General features: G+C 39.0%; 1 protein-coding gene across 1 annotated transcript in view; it reads right to left on the bottom strand.

The window, feature by feature from the left end:
• Positions 1 to 19037, bottom strand: part of LOC113091961 (protein sidekick-1-like) — a 110828-nt gene that overhangs the window by 91163 nt on the left and 628 nt on the right. The gene's annotated exons all lie outside the window — the stretch shown is intronic.

The raw sequence follows: 19037 nt of genomic DNA, 5'->3' as shown, positions 1-19037 counted from the left end.
GTGGAAGCAGAGTTATTTTAAAGGACTTCATTACCAACTTTCTGAAATTGTGTTCAGGTAGCACATGGTAGGTCTAGGATAATTAGCCTGAGTGAGCCCCTGGTCTCTTTGAGAGTCTCACATTTCAGACATGCACTTTTATTGTTTCCCCACACACGGCAGGCAGAACTTCAAAGTAATGGACCTGAAAGTCTGCTCTGAGAAACACCAGTGAGTACAGCACACCTCAGCCTCTTTCCGAGTCTAGCATGGAGAATATTTGATCATTATTCTGAGGAATGCATGAATCTGTCATGACAATATCTGCTTACACTACCTCATTACAGCAACAAACATTTTACTTTGCCATCAGGAGATCATGTTAATTAAAATTAAATAATTAAATTAATAAAAAACAATCCTATGCAACTTGTGTTGTATTGTCCTCTGCTGTCGTGCTCTAATTTTATTAATCAGTTCGGTTCAAGCGTGGAAATTTTGCACATGCCAAGAATGTGATGTGATTTAGCCTTTTGGTCTATCTCTTCAGCGCTGAGAACTTTGCAATAAAGAAGTTTAAATAAGAGAAAGTTTATTTCTCTGGGGTCAAGTGAAACACTTTCATCTTATAAAAGCACACCCTGTTCACTAAGCTGTCGAATGAGCTGTCAATCAACAGGTTTCCCCTGGGCATTCAGCATGAATTGGACAAAGCTGCAAATGTGCAATATGCCTTATGTCTGGTGTGACCTACAAAGAAGCCTTTCATTAAATAAATCATAGGGATATCCTCTTTTTGAGTTTCTCTCTTTCACGTTAATGGATCTCCATTTCCAAGCAGACCCCACTCAACTCGCTTTTGAGATTCTACTGCAACGGACGAGGTGAAAAAAGCAAGATGCATTGTTAAGGCTTTTGTCAGCCAGGTAAGAAACTGCATTAGCTGTGGCCAGGAAACAATAGATGGGGACCGGACAACTCTTTAAAAATGGAAAGCCTCAAATAGCTTTCCTCCAGTCTCAGAGCTTACAGGGTCTCTGCCATCTTAGATAGCAATTGGGCTGCTTAGCATTCTCTCCCCGTGAACTCATCTTATCGATTGACACTTGCATTTTTTTTTTGTAATGCAGACGGCTGAACAATAAACATAGCCATACACAATCCAGACTGTTCCGAGTCTTATTCTGAGTCCCAAATATCCCCATCACAACAACTGATCCCACCCTGCGTGACCCACAGTTCATCACACAGTGAAAGAGTGATGGGAAAAACAAAAAGAGGAGGTTGGACGCAGGAAAGTCAGCTCTGATGTTGAGACAAGGTGACCTTTCCGGTGCTCTGTGTCAATCAAGCTGAAAGACAACCAGAGATCTGGCCCTAAACTTTAAAGAAGCTTGGTATTTCACCTGGACGAAGGGTCTGACCAGCTGTCTAGAGAGCTAGCAGACAGGCTTGAAATGCTGCAGGATCAAGGAGGTCTTTAATACGCTATTAGAACGATATCTGTTAGCATACAAAAAAGTGGCTCTGACTGTACAGATAGATAGAAAGATAAAACGATAGACAGAACAATAGCAAAAAATAGACAGACAGACAGAAAGATAGATAGACACAGACAGACAGACAAACAGAAAGATAGATAGACACAGACAGACAGACAAACAGAGATAGATAGATAGATAGAAAGACAGACATACAGTTTGAACTGAGGTGGCTGATGACATCAATGAATTGTCTTTAACTGAAAATGTAATATTTATTATTGTTATTTTGCATAATTTACACACTTTTTTCCTATTTCATACCGTAAAAGTACTTTGACACAATCTGTATTGTTAAAAGCACTATATAAATAAGGGTGTCTTGACTGGCCTTGACATATGTGGTTTCAACAACCAGATGCATTTACACTGGTCCAGGATTTATTCTGTAGCGGTCTCGATTGCGTTTCGGAGGGCATTTACACCTGTTTTTTTCACGATCGGATAGCTATGTGATCAGACAAAATGCATGAAGTGACCAGGTGTACACAGCCCTTAAGTCAATGGAGAAAGATGCCCTAGTTTGGCCATCTACTAGCAAGGGCCAACAAGGAAAGGCTAAGCAGCCAAACTGTGACCCCTTGGGTTAGAGCGAGCAGCTCGAGGCGGTGCAGCAGACACCAGCCATACGCAGCAGGACAACACTTTCTGGCATGTCTCAGCAGTAATTCACTTCATCACAGCACCCCATCCGAGAGAGTGAACTCGCCAGGTGTAAATAAGCATCTAATTGGATGGTAAAATAATTCCCAGTCACTGAGTATGTTAATAAAAGTAGGTGAGGACACCTTTTTCCAATTAATGATTTAATTATGCTGCTTCAGTTGGAACATACAGCACAGTTGGGGTCAGGAGAGTAGTTTAAAGCCCTGTGCAGATAAAGCGTATCCCCTCTCTGCTCTGATCAAAGGCTAGTTAAAGTAAAAAATCCTTCGTCTTCTATTCAGACTTTTGCTGAATAAATGTTTTGAATTGGCAGCTGGCCCCCATCAAATTAATGTGTGCATGTCTATTTATCCAGAGAGTGGTCTTGCAATTCAAAATGTGCGAGAATGTCTGTGAAATAATGAGGACACCAACTGCTTTTGCACAAATTAATTAGTGTACAGCGCTGCGCATGAACAACAGAGTGCAGGATTCAGGTTAGAAAAACAGCCTGAACCGTTTCGAATAAATGCTTGTCCAGTAATCATCCAGAGAATAGACTTCTCCTTCAATGATTCAGATGGGCCGACAGCGTGCACAGCTGTAGCTCAAGCCTTTCCCCCCTTTCTTTTCCTTCATCTCATCAATATCTCATTCCTCTTATGCCCAGACTGGGTATTCAAACATCTGTGGCTCAAATAAGCATAAATAAATTACACATCTTTCAAGGTGCAAAAGCAAAACATACAGTGGAGTCCAAATGGCTGAGGCCACTACTGAAAAGGCTCCTTTGCTAAATGTATAATTTAGCTAAAATTGCATCTTAAATTAGATGATCAGAATAGCAATAAAAAATATCCTTTTTTGCCTTGATGACAAAGAGCCTCTTGAGCTTCATTGAAAATACATCTGATTTTTATTACAAGGAATGAATGAATAAACAATCAAACTACATTAATATAAGGACTTGCAAAATTGTGGGAAAAAAATATGGCTATGTAATTGTAATTGAACAGTCTTACCATTATTAACTAAGCGTAAAGTCTTACAGATCTATTTGGTGAATGATAAAGTTGCTCCAGTTCTTCTGTAATATAAATAAGATCTAGTTAAATAACAGTAGGTTTTATAACCACTGTTACTTCAGCTAAAAACATTCTGAACTGAAGCTCTGAATCGACTTCATCCCAATTACACTGGTTTCACAAAAGCGGGTTTTGAAATCATTATTTTACAGTGTCTCGCCCTTGTGCTTCCAGACACTTCAAGCAAATGAGGGCTCACTAAGACCTACTGCAGCATCATTGATAAAGAGAGTCAAGCACTACAAAAACCAGAATGAATAAGAGTGGTAAATGTCTGGAATCTGAATCCACACTGCCGGAAGGGGAGAGCTCGGGATCTGTCAGAGACGGCGGCTGCCTGATCTGAGTGCTGCAGGCAATCTCACAGGCTTAAATGTTACACTCCCTCAACACCAATCTTCAGTGTCAGAGGTTCCTCTCATACTCACCTCACCAGGGAGATCATTACGCAGTTCCATCTCCCAGCAAAATTACATGGCCAGCGCCTGTAAGAGTCGACTGGCTTGGAAATTAAGTTGCACAAGTACTGTGGAGTGAGGTGTGGTGGGATGGGAGAATAATACAATATGGATCCTCCCTGGCTCCTGACCTCTGGCTTTTCGCCTATGGAAATGTCTTATCTCTGTCAGGAGAAATCCCAAAGTTGTCTAAAAATCCAAAGCACATTACTAACTTAATAGAATTCTACAGCAAAGCACTGACTGATGTTATCTAGACGGTAAAGGACAGAGCGCATTCTCTTTAAATAAGATTCTTAGAGAGAGACGGATGCAGATCTGAGTCTGGACTCCTGCTCTTTCTTGAGCTGCTGCTGTGAAGGGGAATTTCTTCCCAGCCAGGACGTGAGCATGTATGCTCTATGAGAGAGGGTAATGATCCGGCAGTCAAGGGGCTCTTCCCTTGAGACACTGTGGGAGATTAGCACTCTGCAGTTGGGCTCAGGAAGAGTGTGGTCTGAGGTTTAGCGATGATGAAGGCTACCCGTTACATTCACAACCCACTTGTGCATAAACACACACAATGGTGGGACATTGGCAGACTTCCTGGCTAACTGCTGACTGCACGGTTGCCGTCCCTGAGGGGCTGGTTGGTGGCAAATCATGGTGTCGCCGGCCAGTTGTATGGTGCATGAGAAAGGTGAACTATAGGGGGGAAAGAAAGCCAGTCATTTCCCGTCCCTTTTTATGACTGCACAGGAAGATTACAGGCAAGGAAAATGAGTTTCTCTTTGCTTTTTCTTCAAAGCGATCCCCAGTTCCCGGCAGGTAAACCATTGTTTGTCAGGAAAATACTTCTACTTTTAAAGCCATTTAAATGTAAAATGGATTTTAAAAGCTAGATATAGCACCTCTGCAGAGGATGCTTTGAAAAGTGGCACAAAAACAAAAAAAAGCATTCACAGTTTAGTTGGACTTTAGAATAGTAACATCCTGGTACACTTTGAAGTAACTTGGAGTACTATGTGAATACCATTGAATTGATAAAAATATAACTAGCATTATACAGGTTCAGGTTTCAAGACAGACCAACTTTCCAACAAACAAGCAACTTTTTCATATGCAGAGTGTACTGTAGATGTTTTTAAAGTAAAAGGATAAGTAATGTGACACTGCCAGGTTTTTATATTACATAATGCATGGTTTCACAGCCAAAGAAACTGATAATAAATCAAATTCATTCTCAAACTTTCCTCCCTCTCAAAAGTAGCGCTGAGAGGAAAGATTTTTCTAAATAAATCAGAAAAAAACTCCCTAAATTCATTCATTCAAGTCCCCGTGGTTTATAGTTTTATAATATATACAGTATTTTATATGTATTAACAAGCTTTAAAGTAATGTAGTAATGCAAACTGTAGGTTAACCATTTAAAGGTAAATATAAATATAATATAAATAGCCTGCCTTTTCTTACATTCTTGGTCCTGTCTAACCATTGTTTAGAAGGGTTGTTTTCTCCTGTTTTCCAAAGTGGATTGATTAAAAGACTCAGTTTATTTGATATTTTTCTCCGTCGTACTCCTTCAAGCTCCTTCGCCTAACTGCTAACACTTGGTTCATATGGACTTATTTTATGTTCTCTTTATTAACCTTTTGATGCATCAAGTTTTCATGTAATAGACTTTCAATGAAGAGACAAAAGAGGTTTCATTGAAAGTATCTTCAGTTTTGTTTTGAAGATGAATGACAGTCGTATGGGGTTTGGAACGATATGAAAGTGACAATCCCTTTAAACTTTCCAAGTAGCTTCCCAGGCACGATGTAGATGTAACATTTCCTCTAAATGACTCCAAGACTGGTTTTAATTATCTCTGCAATTCCCCCATAACCCACTTTTCATATAAGAATGAGCTTTCCTCAAACATAAATCATTCTTAGCATGAAGGCCACGGGTTGTTGTAATCTGCCCAAATGCCCTCTATGTCTTTTAAATGAGCAAGCGAACACCCTCATTCCCTAGCTGAAGCTAATTATGCTTTAATTGCACTGATGGCACTGTGCAGCCACATTCTGCGCTAATATTACAACAGTCTAAACGCTCCATGCTCAACAAATGTGTGTAAAATGACCCACCTCCATTAGCATATTTGAGCTATCACAAAATGCCAGTCCAATCCGGCAGTCATTCCAGGAACTCAGAGTCATCAACGGCTCTAGATACCCTCTGCATAGATTTTTATGATTCCTTTGGCCTTGGGTTGAAATCCAATGGCAAATGCCAACAGCATTTCGGTAAGTGCTCCTTTATAGTCACAGCATTAACATCCATTGTTCAGACAGCATTGCAAAATGGCTTTCGGCAATTTGCTTCAGAGGTAATTCATACAGACGGACAGAATGAGGAATGATAAGCATAATCTTAAGAATACACAATGGAAACATAATGGAGAGGAGGTGCCGACTGGTTCTCTGACTGCCCACGATGCCTCTGTTTGCCAAGGAGTTTTGGCCACACTGGCCAGTCAATAAGTTTGTGTAATTATTGCACTGACACAAGATAAGAACTACTTTTTCCCCTTGACAGCAAACTTTATTAAAGAGTTGGGTCACTGACATTGACAATTCCGTCATCATTTACCCACCCTCATGTCATTCCAAACCTGCTTGACTTACTTTCTTCTGTGGAACACAGTGAGAGATGTTAAGTAGAATGTCTAAGCTGCTTGTTTCAGTTCCAAGCTTTAAATATGACAAAAAACAGCAGTTGTCCATGTGACTGGACTGACTTTGAGAGAAGAAAAATTAAATACATTTAAAGGGCAGTTCACCAAGTGTCTCTCTACATAGTTAGCTTATATGACTTTCTCTTTTTTTTTTTGAGAAAAGGCTCAGTATTTTCTCTCTTTCTTTTTATACAAAAGAAATCAAAGATAACCCAATGTTAAAACTCTTTGCAGGTGTTACCAACATTCTTCAAAATATCTTTGTGACCCACAGAAGAAAGAAACTTATACTGATGTTATGTTAATACTACTACTACTATTACTAATAATTATTATTATTATTAACAATTCATTAATGAATTAAAAACATAATAATTCCATAAATAGCATTGGATGACTACTGGACTACTGTTATGGTATTATTATGTTTTTAATTCATTAATGAATGTGTTAATAATAATAATAATTATTATTTTTATTAATATTTGTTCATAATTTATTTATTATATTATTATTATTTTTAAACTTCACAGTTAGGATTAATTTATTTTGAATTATATGGAAAAGAACAGCAGGGCCATTCTGAAAATTACTTCCTTTTGTATTCTACAGAAGAAATAAAGTCATTTCAGTGTTTCTAACAACGCTTTAGGGAAATGCACCCCAGGTCTGGAATGACATTAAGGTGAGTAAATAATTACAAAATTCCCATTTTGGGCTTGAATTATCCATTTAAAATCCTGGCCAGTCTTCTAGGACTTGATAGTACAATCACAAAGCGAATAATATGTCCACAATGAAACGAGATTGTGCTCATCGGGGATTGTCTCCTCTGCATGGCCGAGGCAGACTTCTTGCAAACGCTGGCATAAAGAGGTTAGACGGCACTAAAATGTTATTACCGGGGAAACGCATTACTGACTTTTTTTTGAGAATGAAAAGTTTGTTATCATCGCTTCCAGGCGCGTCTTTTAGACAGAATAAGCCATCTGAATGTCGCCTGACTTCAACACAACAAACACACTCCTATATATATATATGGAGGGGAGGCATATCCAGATATATATTCCTCGCCGTTCCATTCTGATGTTGGAATGATGCTCTTTGCATATGCAAACACTTCACTTCAATGCTTCTGCCATCTGTTTGCAATCCATGAAATGGAATGCTACTGTGGATATACAAAAATGATTGCAGCGACATTTTGAGGCTCTGCACTGCTACAATGAAAGCCAGGAGAGGCCCCTGAACGCAGTGTGATTCACGCACAAAGAGAAGGCTGTTTATTTTTACATCACAATCGCACCATGCTGGAGTTTCATAAAGGAGATCTCAGATGCATCGGCCCGCCATGAACGTGCTCATTTACATGCAGTGTTTGTTGCGGAGCAGGAAACAAAACACGCAGACTTTCCTGTAAACAGAGTTAACCACTGTACTTCCATGACCTACTTCCACCGCCAGCGATACTTTCGTGACTGACAGGTTGACAGGAGAGTGACTAGACTAACTCACGCTGACCAAAAAGCTGTGGTAACATGAACACTAGCCGAAACACATGCTGTCATGTTGATACCCGAGGACAGACCTGCTAGCCGACACGGCAAGAGTTTCGCATATTTAGAAATGATGTCTCATTTGCTTATTTTCCCAAAATACACCTGATATTTCCAATGTTGTCAGGCAAAAAACTGCTCAGTACCTGAATTTTCAGCCATGGCCTTTCAAAGGATATGCAGCTGTTGATATAAACATGTTTCCTCATTCCTATTTGTATGCATGAAGAGAAAGGGTCAGCGAATCAGAATTTTATTAGTATTATTGTTAGTATTATTCTTGCCAGTGACACATAGGGTGCACTGGATTGGACTGTATTCAAATGCACACACCAAATGGACGCTCTGCTGTGCATATCAGCTTGTGAGTTTAAGTCTCATTTAAAAACACAATTATATTCAAGCATTGCATGTCTATGACTACGTCTTACTGTTAAACAAAACTTCAGTTTGTTTCCTGGGGCCGGAAACTAAGAGACGCAACACCGAGGTTGCTAATAATGGTGCAATTACAAAACAATGGAATGGTTTTCCAACTGGTAATTACTGAAGTCACATGGTTGGCAAGCTATTCATTATTACCGCAACTACAAAAGTTAGTTATTAATTAAAAGAAATAAAAAAAGAGAATAAAAAGATCTTCATGCAAATGAAAAGAGTGCATGCGTGCGTCTTATGAGAAAATTTCAAATAAGTGTTTTAATTAGAACTAAAATATTGCAAATATTATGATAAATTCATTTCAAAGTAGTAATCACAAAAAGTGATAAAACCTACACAGCTCACCTTTTAATACCCACTTTTTTATTTTAATAGTAAATTAAAAAAAATAAAATGACTTTTTAAATTAATAATTAATTATTATTATTATTATTATTCATTTTAATTTTTTTAAAGGCTAAGTTATTAAAACAATGAGCCATGGTACTATAACCCAGAAAGAAACAACAATATACTGGTTGATTTAAATGATACAATTCTGTAAAAAAAAAGACCAAAACAAAAAAACACATGCTTTGGAAACACAAGAGGGTGTGTAAATGATGCCAGAATAGTAGTTTTGGGGTGATCTATCCCTTTAATTTCTACATCATCATTAAAAAGCACTCTAATGTCCATCCCATAAAGATACATCTGGCTTGCTGAAAATGCTATTAGCAAAGGCTATGTTTAGGAAGCTGATAATGTTGTCCTCTCTCCAACTTTAAAGTTGTGAGCCTATTCATTTTTTGGTAGCACATTATGTCCAGACGATGCTGTAATCGAAGAGGAAATTGAGGCTGGGCCCTGTGGGGCATTTCTAATGCATTCGTCTCTACTTTTGATTTTTCATCCTCCATTACTTCGGGCAAACTATCAAAAATAACAATGACACTGGGCAAATCTCCTCAAGAACATCAGCGCTTGACAGATAAGACACTTGTGATTTTCCTCCCATAATCGAGCGCGTTATCATCTTAAAAGGTTAAGTGCTGCCACACCTATAAACATCTACTATCAGAAAAGCTGACAGGCATCTTATTATTCCTCCATCAATAGCTGTTGCGAGCACCAAACCCCGGTGCGTCTTTCACATGCTAATTAGGGGAAATGGCAGATTTCTCCAGCAGACGGTCCATCAGAGCGCCTCAAATCGCCCGCTGTCGCCTCCTATCAATCTCGGCTCAAATTACAGGTGACAAGTTATCAAATCTAAGATATTACAAACTAAACACGATCTCTCGGGGGACCTATTTGTTTAAGATATAGCCAATTAAACAAGGTGCTGAGTGTCAGGGATGAAACCCTCATTGGAGTGGCGGAGCTAATTTGAAACTCCTCAAGGAAATCAGATGGTGGAAGTGGGGCGGGAGGGGTGCGGAGAGGATATTCTGGTGGGATGAAGGCGATAATAACAATTAAATGCGAAAAAAAAGAAAGAAATAAGGGTAGATAACATGGGGTAGGAGGCTCAGCTTTAATCATATTTAGTCTCTTGGGTCAGCTTACGGCACAGGAAAGCAGCTTTTGTTTGAATGTAATCTGCCAGCAGGAAGGGTATGATAAAAATTTATGGAGGTGTTCATTAAATCTTAACGACGCCGTTCTCTGAATATTCCGCATGCTGGGGTTCAATCCCACGCCCTCCCCTGACGGTCCTGCTGTTCCTGTCAAACTCTGAGTCATGTCGATATGCGTTGATTCTTCAGTTAGCGTTCACCCGAAGCCTGGGCTCGCTTCGCAGGGTGAGAACGGCACAGGAACCTGACTTGCAAATGATGGCTGCAGGTGGAAGTGTTTATCACATAGCTCCGACTGAGCTTGGCATAAATTTGTCCCTGCAGCAATGGTAGCTGCTCATTCAAAACATCGTAGAAATGTTATTATATTCCGCTGGCCTGAAGGGAGCAGTTTTTTTACAGAGCTGCTCTTTCAGGATCACAGGTGACCTATTATTTTATATCAGCCGCAACTTAAAAGAAAGGAAAACAACAGAAAAGAAAAGAAAGCTTTTGGTAGTCCATTCAAATGAGTCATGGATATTACATCCTGTTCATTCATCACACTGTAAATGGAAGATAAAGTTGAAGCACTGCACTGTGGGATGCAGTACATGGTATATTATTCATTGTTTATATAGCAAATTGTAATAAGTTGTGTATTTTATTTGTATTTCATGGAAAATGCATATTAGGCAAAGCAGGGTGCATCATTCATAATTGAGTCAATAAATTCCTAAAGGCTAATTAAAATCAGAAATTTTAATTGAGGTAGCAAACAGGACACAAAACAATTTATTTTTGCAATTAAAAAAAAAAAAAAACAGTAATAGGACTTATGTTTTGTCTCTGTTGATAATTGTAATCTTATAGTAATATAAAAGGGCTCCCTACAGTTTAGTTTAGTGCATAGGCTGAGGTAGATTTTTATCCCTAAGAAAATTTTAATTATAAAACAATAGAACAATTTGTTCAGTAAACCACTGTTTAATAATAAAAAAGCAATTTTTTAACCACTGTTATAAACCACTGTTTAATAATAAAAAAGAAATTATGTTTATTTTTTTCCCCCAGCTGTACTGAAATCAAAACCAAACCGAACTGTCTTGTTTATGTACCGTTACATAGATAGATTGTAGTATGTTTTCAGAGCACTAAAACTGAGTCAAAAACAGGGGGTTGATTTAAAAGGCAGATGAAAGCATATTAAAACCTCATGTGGTCTGTGAGGGGGGCATAATACAACACACGGACGGAGCCCCTATATGAATTTTTAATGTTCACATGTCTGTTACCAACCAAGCATCCTTGTTCTGCGATTTCAATCTTCTATTTCTAAAATCAGTCATCAACTGCAAATTATACTAGCATATCACAATGGGGACTGATTTTATTATGCAAAAGACATCTAAACTACAGCTTTGATTATGTTTGTGCACAAACAAGCATTTTGAGAATGAAACCATGATTGATTTTCCCTCCTAAAGCCTGGGCTTTTCTTTATTGTCACCAATCCAAAATGATGAAATGCAGCTTGGCTTAGAAACACAGTTATATTTCCTTGAAAGGTTTTTTCAGGTACCCAACGGGATACCTGAGCGGACGGCTACATCCAGATACCCTGTGTCCACTATGAATTGAATACCTGCTCATATAACGGGACAGCACTGTTGAAAAAGTATCTTCACTCTCAAAATGAAATCCATAGGAAGAGAGAAGAAAATACATAATTTAGAAAATATAAACCCACACCAGCTTCCGGACTATATGAGCTTGCCTGCTGCTCACTGTCTTCAACAACAGCATCCTAAACATCATAAACCCTCATAAATGACTGATGTGAGATGTTCTATGAAGGCAGAGGGCGGACTTAAGCAGAGTGATGTACAGCACACAAACAGAGCTCTGCATGCACAGAAGAGGTTGATCTTTGCGTGTTGCCAAACGAGCTATTTTATCAATTGTGTTCTGTATTGAATGAAACAACTTTTGCTGCTTACAGCAGATCATTTAAAAACAAATTGCCATCATTTGGTATCTTTGTCTTGTTCCCTATCTGACGATGACTACGAGTTATGTAGTGACGACATATGTGGTTCTTACCTGGAAGCCACAATCACATCTGACTTTAAGAGAAAACACCAATGAAATTTGTTTCTTAAACTTTCCTTAAAAAGCAAATCATGGATGGTTTGGGTCTTTTTAAAGCTGCCGTTCTGTCCGTGTCTTCTTGGTTGTGGTTGTTACCTGTCATTTGAGGATGGACATTAGGGCTGTGCGATTAATCGAAATCAAATCGAAATCACGATTTGAGATGTTGTGATTTGCTAATCGCAAAAGCCTGCGATATTACTCTGTTCCAGAGCATATGCATGACTGTCAGTCTTGAGTGCCAGTCTTACTAACCAACAGAGTGAGGGCACATCCGTTATCCCCAATCGGCTCTGCTCTAGCCAACTGTGTAAATGCCCACCATTAAAAAAAAAACACCGGAAAGCAGGAGAGAGAGTGAGTGGGATTATGGCGCTTACAGGGTCAGGTCAATATTTAGGCAAATTAAAACTAGAGAAAAACGTTATGTAACTTAAGCTTTGAAAAGACAGACAACGAACAAAAAAGATAATTTACAAGAGCTGCGTCTTATTGCATGTTCGCTATTCCCAATTCAGAAGACCGCACACACAGCCTGTGTCTCTGAATGCTTCTCATACACACTCCTCTCTTCCCCACGAGGCGTAAATCCCGCCTCACGGACAAGGCCGTTCACAATCGCCGCACTCACGCACTGCAATTCAGTTTGCTAGGCAACCTCCAAAGTTCAGCAGCATTTTCGAGACTTCAGTGGCAGTGCGAGATGCTCATGTCTTGCGCATGGAGATTGCTGTCCTACTGGCAAAGGATGCAATCGAGCCTGTCCCTCTAGCTGAGATGAGGCAGCAGTTTTACAGGTACTTCATCGTACCCAAGAAAGGCGGTCCTGGATCTGCAAGTCTTGAATCAGGCCCTTTACAAGCTTCCGTTGAAGATGTCGATGTAGAAGCGCATCATCAGGTACATCCAGCCCCAGCAGCAGTTTACCTGAAGGACCTTTACTTTCATGTCTCCATTCTTTCTCGACACAGAACCTTTCTGCGGTTTGCTTTCAAGAGTAGGGCATGGCAGTATAGGATACCCCCCTTTAGGCTTTCCCTGTCCCCCCATGTCTTTACGAAAGTCACGGAGGGCGCCCTTGCCCAGTTACAGGAAGTGGACATCAGGGTCCTCAGGATCTCGTCGGCTTATCACAGCCCGGTCATGAGAGCAACTGAGAAAAGAGCAAACACACGGCTGCTTGTCAACATTTGCAATGCCATAGTATTGTGACAGGATTTAAGTAGTGCCATAGACACCATACAGTATGTCGTCATGACATAAGTCGTAGTGAACGACAGATAGGGACCATCTCGGTTACCTCCCTGATGGAGGGAACAGAGACGTTATGTCTCCATGACACAAACTTGAACGATCGCTGGTTGCCAGGGACAGGTTCTCGGCTCCTCAGTGTAAAACCTGAAAAGTGGATGCACCTGTCGCCTATTTATAGCTGTATGCACAGGGAGTGGCTCAGGTATAAAAAAATCCACAAGCCAAATTTCATTGGTGTTTTCTTTTACAGTCAGAGGTGATTGGGGCATCCAGGTAGAACCCCATATGTCATCACAACATAACATCTTCATTACTTCCTTCAGGGAATGAGGAATTTGAACACAACTAAGATGTTACAGTGTGTATTTAATAAAATATAATATAATATAGTGATTATTTTATTTTATATTTTGTATTTATCTGTCTAATCTGTGTTAGTGAGCTTATCCTTTGCCGACATAATCCATCCACCTCACACCTAACCAGCCCACATTAGATGGCATCTGGCACTTTGGAGAGGTGTTCTCTTCACGGATGAATCACGGTTTTCACTGTAGAGGGCAGATGGCAGAAAGCGTGTATGGCATTGTGTGGGTGAGTGGTTTGCTGATGTCAGCATTGTTGATCAAGTGGCTCATGGTGGCAGTGGGGTTATGGTATAGGCAGGCATATGTTGTGGACAATGAACACAGATCCATTATACTGAGGGCATTTTGAACGAACAGAGATACCGTGACGAGATTCTGAGGCCCATTGTTGTGCCAATCATCCACGATCATCACCTCATGTTGCAGCATGATAATGAATGGGTCCATGTTGCAAAAATCTGTACACAATTCCTGGAAGTTGAAAACATCCCAGTTCTTGCATGGCCAGGATACTTACTGGACATGTCACCCATTGAGCATGTTTGGGATGCTCTGGATCGGCGTATACTATGGGCTGCTCCAGTTCCTGCCAATATCCAGAAACTTCACACAGCCATTGAAGAGGAGTGGAACAACATTCCACAGGCCACATTCAACAGCCTGATCCACTATATGAGAAGGAGATGTGTTGCACTGCGTGTGGCGAACGGTGGTCACACCAGATACTGAAAATAGTTGATCTGCTTAAAGGTGCCATACAATGCATTGATACAATATTTTAAATTGTTCTCAGATGTCCCCAGAGTGTGTATGTGAAGTTTAATCTCAAAATACCCCACAGATAATTTTTTATAGCTTCTTGAAATTTCCACTGAAATTGGGCATGAGTGAAAACGCTTATGTTTATGTCCCTTTTAAATGAAAATAAGCTGGTGCTCCTGCCTCCCTTCCAGTGTTGCGAAGACCGCGGTTTTCCCTTTCGAAACACGGGTTGCTTTTCATATCCGCAGGTTGAATCAACCCCAATAAAGTGATTTTCCACTCCTGAATGCGATTTTTACCAGGGAACCCCCCTCGAAACGCAATTGGACTAGTTTTGAGTAGCAATTGGGTGGGTTTTGTTGTGAAAAACTGGCAACCCTGCTCACTTCTCAGAAGAGTGTGGAGCTTCAAGAGCTCATATTCGTGGGCATACCAGTGTTATGGTTTACGCAATTTTTAACTACCACATTCCTATTCACGATCATTCTGGTAGCACTTGAAGGCAGCATTAGTGAAAACAGGCAGAGACAATAGTAGCTTTAATAACATTAACCTTACAGAGAGCCAAGAATCTTTTTGAAAACTAAATATGATGCGTGATGCTTACTTTGTCTGGAGTCTGGACGTTTGCGCATGAAACGTTGGTATCGTTCCTTCTTTCAGAAGCAATCTGCTCAACTCCAGCAATGACCTGACCCTCGTTTGTGAGGCAGTCTGGCGTCAAAAGATTAGTACAAAGTATAGGACTTTTCTGTTTTTTTTTTTTTCTGGGACATTTCCTTCGAAAATGAAATTTAACCACCGTGTCCTTAGAGGTCTATGGGGACTCCTATGTTCATTGGCGCATCACAACACATAACACTTTTCATGGCTCTTTGGTGCTGACATTGTATCTCCAGCAACTACAGCAAGAGAACCGTAATGGCAGACCGCAGCTTCTCACTCAGGGTTGTGTATATGCTAATAGGATAGAGAGCATCACAAATCTGGAACTGCTCATGTGGAGACACTGTTTATGATTTTTTTGGGATTATAAAACAATGAGCAAGTGGATTTTTAACATTGTAGGCTGGTTGTTTTCACACACTGCTGCCACACAACTGTTCAAACACCTTATAAAAGTGATTTTTGCATTCTATTGCACCTTTAATATTTTTGTGACAATTGCAATTTTCAGAATTATTTTATGGATGAAAAGTTTAAAAGACCAACATTTATTTGAAAGAAAAATATTTTTTACTGGACAAACAAAACCAAAGTACTTCAGAATTTTTCAGCATTCATATGTCAATGTTGCTGTCAAGTGCCTATTATGTAATGTATTTTTATGAATGCAGAGCACATGTATGCTAAATTCTGTGTGAAAGCAAACCTGGAAAGCCACCTGTAGACATGCATCTCGACTGTGAGATTCAATGTCATTTATCCACACTGAAACATCACACAATGGACACATCTCTGCAGAAGTGCCAGCTCTGTTTTAAAATAGTGGATTATTATTTCAGCCAGGAGAAATGAAACAGAACCAAGCACACGGTTGCCTCTAAATGAGATCATTAGTAACGGCAAATAATGACTGAGCTGGTTAGTCGAAGCCTATTTCCTTTCAAATAAATCAAGCTGCTGTGAGAGTTAAAATGCTGCCTTTGCCAGGCAGAACGACAGGCAGACCACATTCAGATAAATCATCTGTATCAGAGGAACCACATCCACACGTTTATAAGACAATATGGTCCAATAAATGTAGCCCCTAGTAAAGGGCAGGTGTTAGAATCGTTAGGGCCCTCAAGATTTAATACGTTTTTCAATGCAATTCCAAAATGATTTGCAAAGATTCTGAATACAAATATATTTGAAATATATCTTATTTAAGTAGCAGAAGAATCTTTTTGGATTGCTCCAGAATCATAAGAGAAAAAATCACAATGCATCATTGAATATTTTTTTCTCTTACTGATGAAATCAACATGATTTCCATAAAATGCCACTGTTAAAATAGCAACTCTCAAGGTGATCCTTTACATCGGCACATTGAAATCACGTCCCACTCTTAATACTGAATTGTAACAGCATGCTCTCTTGAGTGTTATCAGTTAATCAACCATGATCACATGCTCCAAGGTGGCGTATTCAACCAGGCTGACCTTTCTAAATCCAGGTGTGAGGAATAATGAAAGAGCGACAGCATGGAGCCTGAGGGAGATGCCGCCAAATGGAATCCATGTCGCATCTGACAAAAGCTTTTCAGTGTGATGCACAATAATTCGTTTATGATTGGATGGATGATCACCTTTAAGCAAGAAAAAGTAAAAAGGCAAGAAAAAATGCCTCTGAATAGAATATGAATCTATAAAGTAAGGAACAAACTCTCAAACTAGCCACTAAGATGCTAGGAAATTGTTGACAGTGTGTGGACACGTGATTGCTAGGGGTGTTTGCTTATTGGCTTAAATGCCCATTCACACTAGGGATGATAACTATACCAATAACTATAAAGTTTTAATGATCTTTCTAATTTTAAGATAATTGGGACACTTAGACTACAGCTATAACAATAACGACCTAGAGGAATGAGGAAAGTTGGAATTACTTTTAGACTTTACTGCAGAAAAAACTACCAACTACACAACTATAACTATAACAATAAAACTACATTTTAAGAACATTTTTTCCAGCTGATGATCACTGACATTCAGTCAGAATCCAGAGATTGAGCAGGGGTAAATGACAAAACTGCAGTGTGTACTTATAATAAACGTGGATGCTAATATAGCTAATGTTCTGGGTGAAAGGAAAGAAAGAAAAAAATTATAAAAATGTCTTATCTCTTGACTTTTAATTGATCATTTAATTCCTAATGAGAATTTTATGATTGGTTTAGCCTATATACTACTCACAATTTTCCATTTTTATCACCAAATAAGGCAGAAAATACATTAATATAATAAATGACGTGTCAATTAGCACTGCATTATTCATATACTTTATTTATTTATTACCTGGAGATGACTTGGAAAAACACATTTAAACCATATACAGTATTGTCACAATCGTGTATTTACTGTATTCACATTTCAACATTCAAAACGTTGCTTTTTATTCATTTTATCTACAATGATAATTGGATGCCTTTGTCCATATTAGGGATTTCCTGGCATGTCATAAGTTATTATTATGTCTATGAATTATTTTGAAGTCTCTGCGCAAGAGTGCCTTCTGGCTTCGAGTAATGAAACAAACACTGTTTAGTGCACCGTAATGTTCACATCGTTTTGAATATGAATAAAATGTATACAAACCAATGTGACTATCTTGCCTCTGAAATTAAAAATACATTTATTCACAGTGGCCCTTAAAAACCTCTACATGAACACACAGAGATTTGACACTGGTCTTAGCAAGATAGCACAGCTAATTACAATAAGACCAAGGCCATGGTTATTCAAAGGTCATTATTCTTCGCTTCGTTCATAGCACTTGCCTTGCAGCTTTGAGGTGAATGCTGGCTAATTTTTGAAAAGCAGGAAATGCCACAAGGGCATTCTTGACATTTGAATTGTACTTAAGGCACATTAAGGGCAGTAGAAGCTTTCATCTGCTGTCTGCAAGTGTAACTAAAAAGGGTTTCAAGGGGGCTGCTTCCCACTGGATACTCTTTATTTTGCTGTCTGTCGTTCCGTGTTTACTTCCTGAGAAAGTGAAGAGTAGAATGAGATACTGGGTATAAATGCCACAGTGCAGTCACATGAAGATAGACCCCTTCATCTGGGCTCAGCTCTATTGTTCCTCAAATATCAGGAGAATTAGCACTTCAATGGGGAAATTAATTAACTGCTTCATTTCAACAGCGTCCAAAAAAGTATCATTGCAACCTAACAAATCCCCGGTTCTGACAGAGCTATACACACTGATACACGCTCATTACGATGAATGCAATTGTACGTTATCTGTACCGCATTCACAGATTCAATGCTAATCATCTCATGTGATAATCTGAAAACCGGAGCGGTTGAAAAGCAAATGAAGAGAGAACCGAGTTAAAGGCTTTTACAGAAGACTAGTTTAAATGCACGTCATTCATAAGGATATTAAAACTCATAATTCAATTGAATTATTAACTCTGCAGTTGGTGTAGAAGCTCAGTGCCAGGCTTTTTTTTATTAGCGGCCTCGAGCCTCCTGCTCATTTATACTCTTCAAATCATCAAGTTGGTTTCATCTAGTATTGAAAAAATAATGCTAGTTCCATGTTCTTTCATCTCACATCAAATTCTAGCTCACTGCCATTTCCCAGAGGTCAATGATGTAACCCACAGTCTGTTGAAGGAATCATTGCCATTGCCAAGACTGCATTACAGTCAAATTCTGGATATTGCCAATAAGTAAATTATTGTGTTATGCTCAGTAACTAATACATGGTTGATATTAAAATTTCTAACTGTTTTGTATAAAAACAAACAAATTAACCCTAAAACATTAAAAAATTTTTTTTACACATTACATAGATAACAGTTATGCACAAGTAAGTAAACTGATTAAATCCAAAATTAATTTGATCA

The sequence above is a fragment of the Carassius auratus genome, unplaced genomic scaffold (genome assembly GCF_003368295.1).
Source record: "Carassius auratus strain Wakin unplaced genomic scaffold, ASM336829v1 scaf_tig00214411, whole genome shotgun sequence".
NCBI lineage: Eukaryota > Metazoa > Chordata > Actinopteri > Cypriniformes > Cyprinidae > Carassius > Carassius auratus.
This window is presented reverse-complemented; position numbering and strand designations above follow the sequence as displayed.